This window comes from Nesoenas mayeri (genome assembly GCF_963082525.1).
Source record: "Nesoenas mayeri genome assembly, chromosome: 1".
NCBI classification, from domain to species: Eukaryota; Metazoa; Chordata; class Aves; order Columbiformes; family Columbidae; genus Nesoenas; species Nesoenas mayeri.
In genome coordinates this window covers 184,042,410-184,057,776 of record NC_137541.1, presented here as the reverse complement: position 1 = coordinate 184,057,776, position 15,367 = coordinate 184,042,410, and the positions used below count along the sequence as shown (strand labels likewise).

Here is a 15,367-nt window from a genome sequence, read left to right as displayed (position 1 = left end):
GTCGAGAGCGCATGCGCCGAGCCTATAGGCCCTCCCCCTCCCGTGAGGGGCAGGCGAGTCCCTGATGATTGGACGCCGAATCTCCTCGGTTACAGCTTTGCTAGTGCGCATGCGCAATGCGGGGCCAGGCCGGAAGCGCGAATGGCGGTGCACAGGAGGTGGGTCGCTCACGGACGGACGTGCACCTTTCTTTGTTGCTATTGGCTCCGGCGGGAGCGCCGGTGCGGGCGGTGCTTGGAGGGGAAGGCGCCATGTGGCGGCGGAGCAGCGGTGGGGGCAGAGCCGAGAGACAGGAGGTGTGTCGCCATCTTGGGGCGGGGCGAGCGGGAGGTGGGGCGTCCTGGGGGCGGGGCGGGGCGCTGCTGTAACCCCTTGGTGGGGTCCCCTAGCCTGAGATCCTGGGGGATGTGCTGCTTTTCTCAGTGGAGAGAGGCGGCTTGTTGTGTCCCGACCCCACGGGGGCTTCCCACAGCCCGGGTGCAGTCTGGGCCTTCACTAGGCCCCTGTGGGAAGGTGTCCTGGCAGCCAGCTGAGCTCAGCGGGACAGCAGGCACACGTGTGGGGAGCGGGGCAGAATAAAAGCAAGTTTCTGAAGGGTGTTTGGGCTTTAGATTCCAGTCCACCAAATTAAAATATTTGATGAGTGCATGAGTTGCTTGACTTCACTGCTGGCCCTTGCCATTTGAGTTTGCAGTTGCAGCTGTACCCTATGAAGTGCTAGATTATTACTGCTTTTTTTGATTCAAAGTGTCAAAGTACATCGCTCTTAAAATTTTTCTTTATGAATCTTTGCATTGTGGCTATATAAAGGGATTTTTCAGAGAGACAAAAGTTAACCTACTCTTAAAAATTGTGGAGGGTGTTTCGTCATCACCTTTTTGTCACTTCTTTTTTTTTTTTATCACCACTTTGAACTTAATTATTACAAGTATTTCCTTAGTGTGGGTGGGTGGATAGAAATTTCATTTGCCTCTGGGGGAATGCTATGTTTACATGACCAGATCAGACCCAGGATCCTCCAGAAGGTTTGGATTTCCAGTACCTGCTTTGTACTTATATAAAACCTTTAAAATGTTTACATAGGCACACCTGCATCTGTGCCTGTGTTTGAAGTTCAGTGATTAGCCTGTGAGTACTACCTACCTACACAGAGAGATGAGACAACTAACAATAACATCATTGGGAACAGAGTGGCTCAGCAGTACTAAGGTGCTGACAAATCTCCCAATAAAAATAGTGGGTTATGCTTTAAAAAGAGAGATTTCTGTCCTGTATGGTTTTTTTTGTTTATTTTAAAATTGATTACAAGCTTTTATTGCCCTTGGAGTATACTGCATTATAAGATTATGATTGCAGATTAATTAATTTTATTTTACTGAATTATTGATATATGTGCACGTGCAAGTGAATACTGACTGTTATGAAACAGTTGGGGCATTTCAAATTGTATATGGTGGATATACCAAATGCAGAGAAGATGGAGCCAAGCATCATAACGATTGTATTAATTAGAAGTTATCTTAAATAATTATTTTCTTATAAAGTTTTCCTTCTTTAAATGCCTCCTAAATGGCCTCTTGTGTTTGCCAGCATAATTAGAATCTATGTGGTAAGCATCAATCAGCAATCTGGAGATGGTATCTCATAAGCAATGAGTTGTTAAATAATCATATTTACAGTTGGATTGTATATGTCTGCTTGCCTGCTACGCTTAGGAAATGATTGGGGTTTTGTGATGATAAAGTTGTCATATGCTTCATGGTTATGAGCAGCTAATAAGCTCGAGCCTTTTTCCAGCGATAACTCATTGCAATGTAAGTATTAGGAATCTGACCGCGATGATGGTTTTACTTGGGAGGATTTGTCCTGGAGCATTGAGAGCGGCCCCGCTGCCCTGAGCGAGCTGCTGGAGCTCCAGGAAAGAGGGCAGGGAAGTGCCAATGCTGACCGTGGAGCCTAAATTGGAATTTAGGACCAATTAAAGTCAGACTTTTGCATTATTCACGTACATATAAATGTTTTTTATGTCAGCGTGACTGGAAATGCAGTTTTCTCTATTTTAGAAAGCGCTTGCAGAGGACGAGTAGTAAAGAGGTAGCACTGGTGCAATCTGTGTTATTCCCTATAAAGTGTTAGTAGCTCTCAGAAGCTTTTATTAGCAACTGGGAGTGATGGAAGAAGCTGGAAGAATATGACTGCGTGTCTTGGACAAAACAAATCAGTAATATAATTTGCTTGTTATTTGAAGCAAAAAGAATGGGAAATATGGCTTCCTTAAAACAAATATTAATGCCTCTGAGTCAGTTTTGCAACATACCTGAGTTTCCTTGTTTCTGCTTTTACCCAGAACTGTAGGATGGGCTTTCTGAAACACAGCAGCAAATTCTGCCAGTGAGACAGTAACCTCTGTTCTTCCCAAATTTGTTGAGTGGCAGGAGCTTGCAAGCGATGCTGACCTGACATCCCAGTAACCTACCTGCAGCGCTCCTCTGGCAGCAGTATAAGCTGCTTGAGGCTCTCCCACCAGCTTCTGCAGTCTAGACTTGGACTGACTGCACTGAGAGGTGAGGACAGCCCATTCCGCGTGCTGACGCGTCTGCTGGCACCTCAGTTCAGATGACAATGAAAGGGCTGACTGTCCTGGTGAACGGTGCTGTTGATTGAGTTGCTGAATGATGTGTTTGCGTTACATAGTTCTGGTCGTATTTGGATACTTCAGATGAACGATTGCATAGAGAGGCTGAACGCAAATGACTCCTTTGAGTGCGAGGAGATGAGGCTGGTTCGAAAGGAACTATTTCATCCAGTTCTCCAGGGATGTTTTTATCGTCTTGGATGGGGTGGGAATTTGGGTGTATCCCCCTGTGGCCCAATAGGCTTGTGTGAGGTACAGAGACATCATTCAGAGTACAGAAAACAGCAAAACACTCAAACCCACGGACTTTGGAAAACCATGAGCATTCAGAAAATGTTTTATAATTCTCATTTGCCTTTTTGTCCTTTTCTGACTGGATTTGCTCTTTGTTTTATTGACCCTTCTTAAAATATCATTATCTTCTTAAAGGATGAGTACTTTTACCTGCTCCTTTTCTGTCACATCCTCCCTGTTATCCTTCTCAGGGATTTAACTTGATCTTTTATAGATGAGTGCCTACACCTCATTATTTCAAAATGCAAGTTTAACATAATGTTTTATTACATTGATTGGTTTAAGTATAGTTTATAAATAGTCCCTTGTTTTTGACCCATCTCATTTGTCTTAACTAAGATAACAGACAGATCAAAGAACAGGTAATTTAAAACAGACCATGGCTGCTTTACAGAACTTGTTCAGTGCACCGTCCTTTGGTTTATCACCAAAGTTTTGCTGTAACCCATCATTATTTATGAAGATGCATGCTAATACTTATGCCCTGTAAGTATGTTGCTTGCTAATTGGACTTGTCACAGACTGTTTACAGGCCCTCAGTGCTGCGTATTGTAATTCTTTTGCTAGTATATATATGTTAGGTTTTAAGTATTAACAAGTTATTTGGATTCTAATTTTTCTAGCTGTTAAATCAAACAAAGGGGAGATTTGGGATGTCCAAGAAGCCACTCAGGCTGTAAAATTATTTGTTCTGCCTGTGATGTAAGCACGTTTGCATTCCTGGCAACTAAAAGTCAAACAAATTGTCTGTTTGAGAATGGAGCTTCTAAAATCGTACACTGTTATGGTCCTAAGGGAATCTTAAAACACAGACAGAGACTGGCCATGAAAAGGAAAGGAAAAATTTGTGTCACTGTTTAAACAATAGACTTCTTTCATGTGGAGGACCTCGATGTCTGTTAATTACCAACTGGCTTGAGGGTTTTGGAGTCTGGCCCAATATGCTGAAACTCTTAACCATCCAATAGCTGGCATATCCTTTAAGGTCTGCATTTGGAGACGGGTAATGTAGTGGATTTCTTCTTTATATACTCTTTATGTAGTAGAAACTTTATCATTTTTAGCTATATTTCTGTCTTACAGGCTCAGTGTTCATTGCCAACATAGATTCCAGACAGTTGCATGAACACAGAAAGAACTGGTTTAGATGTGCAATAATGCCGGAATAGGTTGAGCAGCATGTGTTGTCTTTTCTGTGCCACAGCCCCACCACAATACACTGATCAAGACCTAAAACTGTGTCCTCTAATTTTGGGTGACTTGGGTGAATTAACAAGATTTGAAAGCCCATGATTACAGTTGCACTTGAAAGGGCCTGAGATCTCTGGAAACTAGGCAGTAAATGTATATGATGAAAGGAACCTAAAATAAATAGATGCCTAAAACCTTTTCACCGTCATTTCTCCATGTGAACACAGCTATGTATTTATCTGAAATAAATTTTCACTGGTGTTTTCTGAAGTAAAGCTAGTGATTGTAAAGTATTCTGACCTTTTTGATAGGCTATGTTTGTGGGTTTACGTGCAGATTAAAGTCTCCGCACAAAGTATTTTCATTAAATGAATATGTAGCAGAACAAAATTTCCAACTAATCTTCAAGATTTAGTAAGTTTGCCACATTCACATTCTTAAGAGATGTTTTGTGGAGTCCTCCACAACGTCTTTTTGATTTGCCTTTTATTTTTTAAAACAAAGCATAGAGGAAGGTGTCCTTGTGATGCCAGCTGTTGTAAAGTTATCAGCCTGGTCTTGGTAGCAGCTGTACAAAGGCAAAGCAGTGAGTGCCTGGCATAGAATTGGACCTGACCTAATAAAAGCCATCAAAAGGAGACATATGGCTAAAACCTGAGGTCATTCTTGTGTATAGATGGAATGACTGATTTCAAATAAAACTGAAACTTCTAAGGTTTCAGATATACTAAAAGGAATTTGACTACAGCCATAGAAAACAGGGCAAATCCGTGTAGAGGCTCAACAACAGGGCTTTTAAAAAGAGTATTCTGGACTAAGTAGTCCTTAGTCGCAGCCTCTTCTGAGAAAACTAATTTAGCTGAAGAAAACCCTGTTTTTTTAGTTGATGGTTTTTCCTGATCCACCTCACTGTACTGCATCAGCAGTTTGGCCTAACTTTGTAGAGGTGTGGAAACTGGCAGTAAGGTGTGGAGAACAGGAGGAGCAAGGATGAGAAGCCTAGGGGCAAAATGAGCACCTGGAGATGGATGGATTGCTTTCTAATTTTATTGTCAGTGTCATTTATCTGAGTTTGAAGCGTGCAACTGCTTTTTTTAGTATGAGTGAAGTGCTGGTATGGGCAGAAAACTTATTGTGTCTTTATTGCACAGCAGAGCTGTCCTAAGCCCACTCTGCTTTCTCAGTCATGCTAAACCAAAAACCCCTCCTGCTTTTTACAGGTAGTGGAGATTAATGAGTTTATTCTGGAGGTGACTGAATTAACTTATTTAATATTTTTTCTGTAAAATTCTTGAATGACTGGAACCAAAGAAGCTGTATTAAAAATGTGTGAGATGCCCTTTCAGCAGCACTGGATAAGTGAAGTGAACTGTCGGCCCAAACCTTTGACCTTTGCAACCCTTTTTAATAAGAAATGTTATTTAAGTGGCTCTAATGTATGAATTTGACATTCCTTTCACAGAAGTAGATAGATATGCTGTTTGTTACAAAGTAGTAGCAATGCCAATGTAGATTGCATGCGGACTGACATCTTAAAGAAAAAAAGCTTTAGGTTGAGTGCTGAGCACTGCCAAATAGATTTTATGTGTATCTGCCAAAAAAATAAATGTCCACGAAATGTTGCTGGTTAGCTTGATTTAGTGTGCAGCTATGGTTTCTGTCAAGTTTGTGATGAACCAGTTGAGTTGTGCTTTGGTAGCGTAAGTTTTAAGTGAAGGATTAATTTTAAGATGAATTGATTTTGTTAATGAATTCATAGCGAGGTGCTACAACCCTTGCATTAGCAGATCAAGATGTGTGGTTGCAGCCTCGGTATAGGAATGAGAGAGAAGGGACAGGATTTGGGGTTTTTTTTTAGCTTTTTTTGCTACCACATATTGTGGAAATATTTTAAAATTGCATATCCTCTCCTCCAAAAAAGTGTTCAGAGTGAATGGATTTTTTTTTTCTTTTCTTCTTTTAGTGTCGTAGCCTGGATAGTCCATTTTAAAAATGACTGATAAAGGTAGTGCCAAAAAATTCACACAGGTTGCATTTAGTAAGTTCTAGTAACTTCTCAAAAAGCTGCATTTTTAAGGGAAGTAAGAGGGGTTTGATTTTTTTTCTAGCTGTTAAATTTTCACGGTGCCCAACAGGCTGCCATTCCTAGAACTGGCGCAGGGGAGGTGATGGCAGGCAAGGCAGAACTTTCCCTTTTTGGCAGTGATGTAATCTTAGAGCAACTTATTCAATTGTGAAACAGCATCTTTAAATTACTTTACAGCATGAGTTCAAAAACAATTTCTGGTATCTCAGTAATGTTTGTGCCTTGTGTTTCCTGTTGCAAGAGATGATAATTAAGATGACAGAAAGTGCTGCTGTATAACCAGACTTTGAAATGTATGGACAGTTGAGTGACAGCTGTTGGATTGGGTGATCTTTGTTAAAGACCTCATGCCAATCTAGCACAAAGGCACTTGTACAAATTTATACGTACAAATGTATTGCAGCAAAGAATACAGTTAACTTGCTCTTAAGTGTTGGAAGGAAGTTGTGTGGAGCTTTTACAGTCAGGGCACTGGAGATTGCTGAATATAGAGAGATTAAAATAATGTGGAAAGAGAATTCACTTCCAACATCTGAGTGATCCTAGCAACATGTAACATTTAGCTCTCTGTTAGGCCTTTTTTTCCATGTGTTGGTGGGGAGGCACTGCTGGATCAACTTTCCCTCCTCAGGGGTAGCTTTTAATGAACTCTCACTTTCTGCTGTTCACTGGCAGTCTAGCAGCTGTCTTTCACTTCTGCAAATCAGCTAAAGACTGCCAGTTCATGGTGGTCATTCACTAACTGTTGGGTTTGGTTATGGGAGAAGCTGCCAGCAATATTCAATTTGTTTGATGTTACAAGTAAGAGACTAAATTGAAATTTTTATGGTGAGGGCAGAATTGGAGGGTAGTTGTAGTCATCTGTTAAGGTCAATACCATGTATATCATGTAATCAATCTCTTGGGCAAGTGTGGGCTTGAGATTTTATTTTCTTTTTTTTTTTTGGTGGGTATTTTGTTTGTGGGTTTTTTGATTGTATTTTTTTTAATTGGTTAATGTATCTTAGCAAATGAGCTAAGTAAGGCTGAACCTTCTGAATACAAGGACCTTTGCTCCTGCTCCTCCTCATCAGCGGGCCATTGATAGCTCTTGTGTTTTATGTTACAATCCATGTTTAGGTGTGTAACTGTACTCCTCCGTTGCAAGCATCACACCCAGCCTTGGGCAAAATACAAAAGTGCTTTTGGTTAAAGGCAGTCTGAATGAAGGGAGGCTTGAATAAACTCTGAGGTCAGATTGGCTTGGTAGTTTTTAGCATATGCGCTGTTTGGAAAAGGTTTTTCCCTTCAGAAAAAAACCCAACACTAATGTGAGGAGATACATGTCCCTGCTATTCATCTGTGTTTCACCCTCTTTTGCCATGGAAGGGAAGATGTTGCCAGAGGATTTTCTGAGATACCCTCATGCTATTCTGGTTTCTTGGGTAGCAGTTAAATGCTGAGAAAACATGCACAGAGATGCTGCCCATTGTTTTTCTCCTCTCGCTGAACTCTCTCTGCCCTGTAAACTGTGGATTTCCTCATGGCGGTTCATAAGATCATGGGAGGAGGTGGCTGGAGAAGTAGGTGACATTCCAGTCTCTGAGAGTGGAAAACATGGAGGACTAAGCAAATCTTCAGTTTTGCGTGATGTGATGTGTGCTGTTACATCACTAATGTATTTCTGACATCGTTTACAAGAGTCCCTCTCAAAGCTGGGGGTGGAGAAGAGTGCGAACATGTGGCTATCTGGAATGTGCAGAGCCAAATACTGAGAGTCCCATCTTGATTTAGAAGTGGTTCAAGGGCAGCAGGAATACGTAATTTTTTTAAAGACAATTAAACTCTTCAGATTTTCTTTAGGATCTAAGGCTAATGAGAAATTCTAAAAATACCAGGAACAAAAAGAACAGTGACATACGTTTGATGGCTGCACTAAAGTTGTCAACAACAATGCAGAAAAGACAGAACTGTTAATGTACCTCTGCAGTGAGAACGAAGCTGAATATCACAAATAACCATATAACAGCGAACAAATCCATCATATTGCAAAGTAAATAAAGACTGAAAGAACACTTTTGAAAATCTGAGTTACAAATTTTTGGAGACTAAGGATATATATTTTTTTTTAATGGCAAATGTAAAACTATCCAAAATCTTAAGTGTGTAACAAGTGCTATTCAATATGATTAATAGAAAACAAGTATTATAAAATATCTAGTATATCAGTTAGATAAAGGGTTTGATCTCATCTAAGAAACTGACTTCTGAAAATGTTATACTCCATGAAGAAATATTGAATTAAGGTTAAATTTTCTGATGTTCAATCACTGGATATTTGTTTGGAAAAAAAACACAAAACCAAACAAAAGCCAAATGAAAACACAGTTGGAAGAAAATGCAGTATCCTTCCTGATGGTTTTATCTGGACCATGTAGAGTAGAAAAATGACAAATGATGGCATGGTGTCATATATTTGATTGAATTAAAGAGCATGTTAGCTGACTCTTTTGAAAGATGGAGTCAAACCTTCAGGAAATTAATCACCATGGAAGAAGGCTGGATGCACTTTAAGGATGAGGAACATTATCCTAAAAAACAGCGCTGTAAGGTGTCAGGGCTCATGGGCAGCAGACAAGATACTCCCTGTAGATAAGTGGCAGCCAAGAGCTGATAGTGGTTGAATACACTGAACGCAGGAGATTTCCTTCCCAGTATTATTTACCTCACTTCTGGAATATATTAATAATAGAGTTTGATGGATTCACTTCAAGACACATGTTTAAATCAAAGCCAGTACTGGCTCTAGGTGTTGGAAGGACATATCTATGAACTTAATGAGGATAGTGACATTGAAGTAAATTCTGAGTTTGTTAAAGTGAATTGATCATGTACCTATCCTTGAACAAAATGGGCAGCTTCAAAGAGGGTACATTTGCAAACAGAAGCAGTAAGTAAAAAAAGAATATTAACTTGCATAAAGTGAAAAAATATTTTAAGTGTTAACTAGTTAACTATTGCACTCGCTTATTGATTGACTTCATAGATTCTCCAAAACGTGAAATTAATGTCAAGATCCAAAATCTTTTAAAAAAACTTCTCTTGTTCAAGAAGCTGTTGAGCTATGTCAGACAGTAATTGATGCTTTGTGAGAACCAGAGTAGATCTTTACAATTTTAAAATCCATTTGTTTGTAGTAACAACATTCATTTCTTGAGAAGAGGAAAAGATGAGTTTCAAACTTCCCCCCCTCCCCCCCAATAAAGCTATTTTGTAAGTCTATAGCAAGCATTGGACCTCTCTGCAATTTATGTGTGAATTGTCACAGATCCTTATTATATGTTACTTTTAGACTTCCTAACTGTGTAATCTACATTCTTTTTTAAATAGAAAAATGTAAAAATAGGTATTGTGGTGGTTGGGTTAAATGACAAGGTTAGGTTTACGTCCTTAGTTACTTGGCTAATATGCAGCTGTTTGGATACAAGTCTTTGCGTACTGAAATCTTTCAATGGAAATTCTTATGCTCGTGAAAGCAATTTCATCCCGTGATGACAGCTACTAGAGTCTGTCTTGCTGTGGTCATGGAAAGTTAAACTGGAATGATTCTTAGTCGGTGACCTTCGCACAGGATCTTGCCTGCTCTCAGAAAACAAGCTGTTTCTTTTCCCTCGTACTTGGGTGGAAACTCCAAAATTGGCAGTAATGCCAGGCATAGTTATATGTCCTTATGAGCACGGATGTTTTGAAATAAATGTTTTATGGAGTTTTGTATTTCAATTCCGCTACCAGGCCTATGGCTCTGATGCCTTGGGTTTAGGAACCTCTGCTTCATTCAGTAGATAGAAAATTTTGTCTCCTTGTGATGTTAGTCTTGGACATGACATTGAGGAAAGTCATGAGAGAGAAATGAGGCCTTGAATGCATATTTGATATTAGAAAATGTGTTCTGCCAGTGTTCAGACTTGGATAGTTTCTGACTATGATACAAGCTGTTTGTTTGTTTTTGCAAAGATATTGGGTAACTTCTTATGTCTGGGCTGATACAGCTTGACACTCCTTTTTCATTTGTGAGGGAGTACACCTTACTAATTTTCAGTGTTAATCATGACTTTTTTTTAATTGGAGAGTAGCAGTCTTTTACCGTTTCAAAGTGTAGATTTTGGTGGCAGATAAAGTGATTTTGTGAATGCACACTGCAAAAACTCACATAGTGGAGAAAAATTATCAGTTGCTTCCACAGTAAGAGAGCAGATTTATAAACTACCATTAGCATGAGAAAACAGTCATTTCTTGAACTGTTTCCAGAGGGCATGGCCATGTTTGTAAGTATAGATCTGTATGCTGTGTAATAAAAGAACTGCCAGATTTCATTGAGAGATGTGTAGAAGAGTGGTGTTTGCTAAGAACATTTTCATCAGTATATGTAACCCAATACAACCTATATATCTAGAACGTGCTGTTTATGTCACATGGTAAGTTATTTTCTTCCAAGTATCCAGTGGTCTTCACTGTTGAGGCTACCCAGGAGAAGAACTGGATCAAAGCACACCCAGGTGCTTCAGCTGCAACACCTCCAAAACAGAGACTGTGCTGAAGACAAGAACACTGCTGCATGTTGGTCCTTGCTCAGGACAGGCTTCCCATGCTAAAAAACGCCAGCCTACAATGGGCTTGCTGGTTTATTAATTAAAGCTAGAGGAACTTGGCCCTCAATTGGATACTTTGTGTGGTTGTGACATAATAATTAATTTGTGATGTCAGTTGTTGGGCAACACAGATAGGGAGAACAGCGAATGGCTTTTTAGTAGGGTGGGAATGTTCACGATTAGGTTTTCTCCAGTGAGGAGTAACAGTATCGAACTTCACAGGATACCATGCCAGTTAATTAGTTCAATATAGTCAACTTTTGGCGAGGATGGACTGCATAGCTCTTTAGAGAGGCACAGGAGGCTCCATCCTGGGACCAGAAGAATATGTGACTAGAGTCTGTGATAGGGGGATTCGTGGAAACAGGGACCATTTGTCACCTAACAGGTAGGATGATCCCCTTGTAGTCATGTTATGATCCGTATTGCGAGACAGAAATTGCAAGCATCCAGTGTTGCATGACTGACCGTGTATCTGTCACATGAAGACAAATGTATTTGCAGTATGACAAGTGATGAATATGCTTAATTGTTTGTCAGGAGGAATGACTTTGGGGTGCTTTTGAAGACAATATCTCCGTGTGCAACTTGAGCTTAATGAATTCTCAAGGTTCCCTATCCTGATCCAATATTTTAAACTAATATTCTTGCAGGACAAAAACTGGTAAAGAGCAAAATGTGAAAAGACCTGGGTTCTCTTTCTTCAGGGGGAAGAGTGTTGACGGCTGGAGATTTTCTTGTGTGACTTTGAGCAAGCCAGTTTAGAGCAACACTTGCTTAAAAGTAATAGCCACTAATTGTAACAGCCAATAATTGTAACAATGCTTAGGTTTCATTGTTTGACGCTGGAAAAAACTGTAATTCCTCATCTGAAAGTAGCAGTTTAAGCACTTTTAGCCTAATATTATTCTAGTTTTGATTCAACTGTTCTGATTTATTAAGATTCTTAACTTGCATTGAGCAGAGACTCAAGTTTGTTCTGTCTGTGGGTATGGTTTCTGGAGACGTACATCCCACAAACTGCAAGATTGCTGTCCCAGTCTACAAGAAAAGGCCACAGCAAGCTGGGTACTGCTTAGGATGTTTGTTTGGGTTCCATCACTAGTGTCAAAGCACCTTATGATCTTGAATGCATTCATTTTCTTGTGGGGAGACGAAATGGCCATTCCAAGATCACGTAGAAATGTATGACACAAATAGGAACTGACTCTCGGTTTTTTTTTTTTGGTCTGGATTAATTTCTTTACCAGTACAACACCCTGCCTCTGTATGGGACTTCCTGGTAGTAATGGTTGCTCTTACCTGGGGCAATCACTTGAAAAAATAATTATGGCTCTATGGTTAAATTGTGGCCTTTGCTGCCCTGAAGAAGTAACTAACTGGAATGCAGTAAATTGTTGATGGTGCTGATTTCTCTTTTGATCTAGAGAAAACAGTACTCTCTGAGCTCTCTTGGCTGCTCAGTCATGAGAGTCACGAACAATCTGGAGCAATCTGTTGTATCCAAGTATTTCAGATATGATTTCAAAGTCCACCAAGAGGAATAGTTGCTCTTTTAGGATCTTTAAAGCGAATGGGTGTGGAGCCATTTGTAGCTGATTAGCATAGTGATTTTGGGTAATGCTTCAGGAAACCTCTAAGGTGCTAATTACCAGAAGCAGAGTGGAGTGGTCCTTCTTCTGGTATTATCATTATTTTTCTACTTTGCACTTGGTGTCAGCTGCTCTTGGAGATGGGATTTGATTGAGCCTTGTCTGATCTGGAATGACGGTTCCTATCTACTGACATTCTTTCAACAGTACATTTTAGAGTGCACATCTCTGGGTGTTTGTTTGGTGCCAACTCAGTTTCCTCATGCCGAAGTGGGTGTTACAGTGAGTGCCTCGCAGGAGTGTTTAACTTGTGTTTCAGATTAAGCTTGATTTTGTTTGTTTGCAAGTTGTCTTGAGAGCATCTGATGACAAATGACATAGGAATGGTCAATAGAGAAGTCATCTTAATCCCAAACTGCCTCCCACCTTGTCAGAAACAGAGCCACATACTGTTTATAAAGAAATTATGCTTATCAAAAGTCAGTTGATCTGCCTGGTATTTTCATTACACATCACCAATAGTGCGAGGAATGTGCACTAATACAGCTTTCAGCTTTAAGCACTATTAGGAAGTTTAAAGTTCTGGTTAGGGATGCTCTGTTGTCTTTCACTCCCAGGGAACGTTGTAGGGAACATAGATGGGGTTTTTTGCATACATGAATGTGTTGGAATGGGATGTCTTAACATGCAGGACCACATGCTGTCCTAACTTGTGCCTAACATTAAGAAAATCGCTTACTGAAGTTATGTGGAAACCAGCAACTAAATTCAGTAATTGCAAGGAGACTAAACACTATTAATGTTGTTTGAATATTTCAGAAATGGGAGATGGCAGATAAATTCTCTTATCCACACGAAAGAATTTTGCAGTCTAATGAAGAAAAATGCCAGCAGTGATGCAAGGACTGTCTTCCAGCATACTAGACAGAAAGGGCTTATTTGGCTGTGTATAAGTTCTGTTTGTTGCTACTGTAAATAACTTTTATTTTAGTGTGCTGTGATGCTAACTGTAAGATTGGGCCTCTCATGTACATGTGTGATGAGATGTTAAATTTTAAATCTTCAGCAAAGCTCTTTTTCTTGTTCCTTCTGAAATGAGCTTTCCTTTTCACATTTAGATTCTGTAAATGGACCTTAAACAAAAAACCATGCCCACTGAAGTAATTGACTATACAGAGCTGAGACAGAAGCAGTTTGGAGAGGTGAAGACTTTAATTATATTACAAATACCTGCTCAGCTCTTCAGGGAGTTACTGATTTTAGAGGACTACTTTATGTTTGCATATGTGAACAGGTAAAAAGCACGGTGCCGTCATGAGTTCCTTGTCCCTCCACTCATAAAAGTGGGAGTGCAGTTGTGATTCTTAATGATGTTTTATGTTGGAACACAGTAGATAAGGAATGCAATTAACATAAGTGACTCTTTAGAGCAGGCATAAAATTTTAATCTGTTTTATTTTTCATCTTTTAGACTTTAGTTACCTCCTATTTGGATTCCTTTTTGGGGTGAGAATGTGCAGGGAAAGGGATTCATTTTAGCTGACTTTCTTGAAGAATGGAGTTGATGGATGCCTTTAAAATGAATGAAAGTCTAAACATGCTTGTCTGTATATAAAGTATTTAATACATAAAAGATTCTGGTAGAAAGACCGGTGTCAGTGAATGATTGCTGGAGTGACATATGCATGAATAACATCTTCGGTAAATAATAATAATATTATATATATATAAAATATATATTAAAAATATATAATAATAAATAATATATTCCTGAGCAGTTTATTAGAGTTAGAGCAGATCTTAAAAAAAAAAAAAAAAAAAAAATTAAATTGCCTTAGCAACTGCTTATATTTGCATAAATCAGGAAGGGAAAGGCAGTATGTGCTTAAAAGCACTAGAGGGAGCCTGGAGGAGGAAGAGAGGAAAACCATTTAAGACATCTTTGCATTTTTAGGAACAGCTTATACAAAGCATCCATTTAAACCCTCCCGCCTACTTCAGCTAAAACGCAGCTACAGGTCGGCCGCTGCCTCTGGCTGCTCCCTGACCCCCCACGCGTCAATAAAGAAATCTCAATTTCCTAGTCCTGAGAGAGGCCAGAAGCTTTTTAAATGCCCGCCCGCCCGCCCGCCCCTCTATAGACCATACACCCTTTTTTAAAATTATTTGTGTTTGGATGGGCAGCCAAAGGTTAATTTACCTTTCAGTGCTGGTGGCCTTTTTTAGAGGGAATCTGTGTATAGGATAAGTTCTGAGTTAGTCTTCCTCCAAGATTATATGGGGGTGGGGTGTGTTTGTATTGGGGGTCGATTAGATGGGTTTTAATGGTGCTAATTCGGAGTGGCCACGTTTCTCTTGCAGCAGATATGAGGAAAATTAGTATCTGTAAGCTTGCAGATTAACATACAAACACAAAGTTACTGTAAAGTCTCTCTCTTATGAGGTTTTAGAAGTGTCTTTGGGCACACTTTTTATATTGCTTTGTCTTAAAGCTAAATGCTTGGAGTTAAAGTGTAACAGCTTTATGATGTAGATGATATAATTTGTTTTTAGTTCCCTCCCACCCTGATAAATTGCCGTAATATTGATATCTTGGGATCTGTAAGAGTAGGACAAAATCCTGTGATGGCGGGGTGGGGAGGGGTAGTTCTTTAGTTTTCAGGTTTTGGAGGGTGGGGGAATAATTTTAGAATCCTAAAGTTTATCTTCTTGTAAAGTTCCTCTTCCAGTATTACACAACTAAACCTGTCACTGTGGAGAAGAATTTTGATGGCCTGGTGCCTTCTAATTGAACAGTTATGGGGGAAAAGAAGGAAATCTTTTGTTGTTACTCTCTGAGACTGCTTAGGGCTTTGGAATGCTGGAAGTCAACTCGGAGGAGGTAGACAGAATGGTAGTGGGTGATTAAATGAGCAGAATTAATATACATGTACTGTGTGTT

The 15,367-nt window shown here is 39.7% G+C and overlaps 1 protein-coding gene across 2 annotated transcripts in view; it reads left to right on the top strand.

Annotated features, from left to right (window-relative positions):
- The first annotated feature begins 134 nt into the window (after window positions 1-134).
- The window catches only part of CAB39L (calcium binding protein 39 like), a 63,776-nt gene continuing 48,543 nt past the window's right edge, over window positions 135-15,367 (top strand). Inside the window, exon 1 of one of the 2 annotated variants that reach the window (XM_080363272.1) lies at window positions 135-158. The gene's annotated coding sequence lies outside the window, so the exon portion shown is untranslated. The other variant, XM_080363271.1, reaches the window with a different exon arrangement.